Source organism: Penaeus monodon, chromosome 17 (genome assembly GCF_015228065.2).
Source record: "Penaeus monodon isolate SGIC_2016 chromosome 17, NSTDA_Pmon_1, whole genome shotgun sequence".
Lineage (NCBI taxonomy): Eukaryota > Metazoa > Arthropoda > Malacostraca > Decapoda > Penaeidae > Penaeus > Penaeus monodon.
The window spans coordinates 35532413-35536411 of NC_051402.1; the positions used below are offsets into that span (position 1 = coordinate 35532413).

A 3999-nucleotide genomic window follows, 5' to 3' on the forward strand; every position below is an offset into this window, starting at 1 on the left:
CATTATCTATATATTATATATATGTATACTATATATGATCTATATATATGCTATATATGTATATATGTATATATTTATATGTGTATATATATATGTATATATGTATATATGTATATATGTATATATGTATATATGTATATATGTATATATATATTATATATATATATTATATATAATATATAATATATAAATATATAAATATATAAATATATAAATATATAAATATATACAAATATATATATATATATATATATATATATATATAAACACATATATACATATATTCATATATATACATACAGATATATAGATAGATAGATAGATAAATAAATGCATATTTATACTTATATATACATTTAATCATACATATATACATACATAAGCACACACACACATATTTCAATTGACAGGGAGAATGGTTTTTGACATACGTACTTTATCTCCTTCCTATATTTATAATTCTACTTCATTGAGACATGCATTTACTTATGTATATTCAGAGTATAAGGAACTTTTGTACATATCTGCTTTAAATTGTAAGTAGCAGTTCATCCATTATTTTATATTTTTACTTGATATTGTTTTAGAAAATTTTTGGTATATTGTATATTGTAATAAATACTCATGTTACCGCTTTGACTTACAGACTGTCAATGGATTCAGTTCGTAACTCGAGCATGGGAGGGAAAGTGAGGAAGGAGATCCGCCCCATCACAGACTCCAATTTCAAGAGTCAGTGCGTGGACAAAATTCTGGACTTCCTTGTCAGTAGGGGCTATGAACACCAGCTTCAGCGAAGAACACTTCTCACACCATCCACAAAAGATTTTGCAAATATATTCAATGTATGTATTGGGGACTTCTGTTTTGTTGTTGTTGTTGTTGTTGATATATTGTGACTGAGATATATTTATTATGATTTATCAGTGTTATATGGTGCAATAATCAGTTTGTAAGATTGAACATTTTTATTTGGCTTGGATTCTGCTGGGAATGACCATTGATTAATAATAATCTGGGTATTATATGGTATTTACACTGGGATTTGTTATAACTATTCTTTCTCAGTTTATATACAGGCACCTCGATGGTCAATACAATTTGCCAAATAGATTTGAGGAGGAAATTCCTCGCTTATTAAAGCTTTTGAAATATCCAGTGCAGATGTCAAAATCATCCTTCATTACAGGTAAGTTAAATTTTCTCTCTCTCTCCTTTTCTTGTCATCATCATCAACATCATCACTTTCTTTTCTTCCATTCCTTTTTCTTATATCATCATCATTATCATAATTTTCATTGTTATGCTGGTCTCTGTAATTTTGCTATTCTTTGACTTTCTCTGCTACTGCATTTCCTCCCCCACTGTTACCTTCCTCCTTTTACATTGTTATCTATTTTTTATCCTCTATTTTTCTTTTCTATTTTCGTTTACTTCTCTCTCCCTTTTGTGTCATAATAATCTTTCACTTCAGCTTTTGCATACTTTTGTTTTATTTCTCTTCATGTTTTCATGAAGTAATAGCATTATGAAAAAAAACATAACCCTATCAAAATATCATAGAAAGTGAAGATTGTCACAAAAATGTATGTGGAACATAAGATAGATTTTTTTTTATCAGAGTAGATTCCTTTACAAGCAAGGACACCTTTCTTTCTTTCTTTCTTTCTTTCTTTTTTATGCTTTGTAACTAACTTTTCTGATTCATAAATGTTGATAAGGCAGTCATTGTGATTTTCTCTTTATACTTGCCTCTTCATTTGAATATTGTGTAATTGACCACTCACTGAGTCGACATTTCTGCAGTTAATTATTCCAATTTTTACTTCTACAGGGTAAATTTGCATTAAGTATGCCACAGAATAAGTTATTAGAATCACAATGAATCCTAAATCTTCATTCAGTTTTTTGATAAATTATCTGATATATTTTAAAACCGCTTTAGACTAAAAGTGATAAATATGATATTTATGATTTATTTAAATTTTTCAATACAACTAAACTATTTCTCAGAAAATATGTTTCTACCTCTTTATATGATTTCCAGTAACAAGCCATCACTTTTTCAAAATTTATGCAGAATTCCTTCGCTGGATTAATATTTAGGAAAAAACAACATTGGCAAATGGCATCAACAAGTTTAAACTTACCTTCACAATTTCCCCCTGAAATTCAGGTCCTTTGGTTACTGTCATTTGCATTATGTTTAAAATACATTTGGTACTTATGCTTTATTGCCTAAGACAGTTTTACACACACTTTTGCCCACCATACCAAATTGACTAACTTGAGATTTCTGTAATTACCAGAATGATCTTGTAGGAACTTAATGATTCCCTTGTAAAAAAAAGAAATTGGCAATTTTTTAAAATCCCAATTGCTGAAATTTGCTTTGATTAATGTTATGTAAAATAAGGTTTTTCTGTACATTTGATCAAGCACACATCTTGTTTTCTCACAAACAGTTGGGTCTCCCCACACATGGCCCTCCGTTCTGGCTATGTTGGCATGGTTGGTTGATGTTGTGAACCTGTATGACTACATGAACCCAATGCCCATTGCCTTTCCAAGTGACTTTGACAGTGACATCAATCTTGCCAAGTCTAGGTTTACTACACTGGTTGAACTTGCCAACTGTGATGATGACACAGAAAAATTTGAGGCTCAGTTAGAGGTAAGTTATGTCTTGAATTTAGAAAATCTTTGGAGTTGGGCATCTGTATACTTTTATGTTTTGATCATAGCAGTATGATTTGAAATATATTAAATATATTTTGAATAATAATATTGCTTTTGAATCAGTTGAAATGACTTGAACTTCTTTTTATGCCTGCAGGAGTACAGGCATTTACTAGAGCAAGCACAAGGTGTGAGGGCACAGGATCTCTTGCAAATTCAGGAGGAAGATGAAAGAGTTGAAGACATGGTGAGCAACCTGAGCAATGGACCAGAAAGACTACAGCATTTACATCATCAATACACTCAGGTATCAGTGAATTATTATTATTTTTTTTTTCCCCTTTCTTTTCTTTGCTTCTTGTGTTAAGTAGAGCAACCAAGGAAGGTTTTGTGTTATGTATGTTCTTTTTCTTTCATTATATTAAGGGAACCCCTCTTATTGTGCTATTTCTTTACAGCTTGTAGATGATAGTGAAAAAATGTCCGATTACTGCAGAGAGCTGCAGGTACATATTTCTGCAAAGGATGGTGAACGATCACAGTTGGATTCAAAACTGGCTGAACTTAGAGCTATTAAAATGCAGGTATGATATTGTTTTCATGTGCTTATACACTAACAATGATTTATCAACAAGGATATATTGATAATCTCCAAACTGATATTACTGCTACATCATTACTTTCTAACCTAAGAATGATATTCTTATTCTGTTAAATGTATGTTCTTTGTTTGTTGTATGATAAGAAGTTGATAAGGTTGAGGGAAAATATTCCTTACAGCCTGGTAATTACCAGCTATAGAGGTCAAATCTCTTCAGTCTCACTCTTATATTCCAATAGGTTTTCGAGGAAATTTCTCGGTTAGAAACTCTGAAGGAACAGCAGGCTTTGAATGTAGGGGAGTTGGCAAGATTTAAGAATCATGCAAATGATGTGGCTACCATTATATCACAGCTCCAAGCCCAGGGCAAGGACCAGGATTCTCAGGTACAGTGTGAATTTATTATATATATATATATATATATATATATATATTTATATTTTTATATATATATATATATATATTTATATTTTATATATATATATATATATATATAAAATATAAATATTTTATATATATATATATAAAAATATAAATATATATATATATATATATATATATATATATATATATATATATATATATATATATATATATATATATATATATATATATATAATAAATTCACACTTTACCTGAGAATCCTGGTCCTTGCCCTGGGCTTGGAGCTGTGATATAATGGTAGCCACATCATTTGCATGATTCTTAAATCTTGCCAA

General features: G+C 29.6%; 1 protein-coding gene across 1 annotated transcript in view; it reads right to left on the reverse strand.

Moving 5' to 3' along the window:
• LOC119583357 (fibrocystin-L-like) overlaps nt 1–3999 on the reverse strand; it is a gene marked incomplete in the record, with an annotated part of 14979 nt that overhangs the window by 8047 nt on the left and 2933 nt on the right.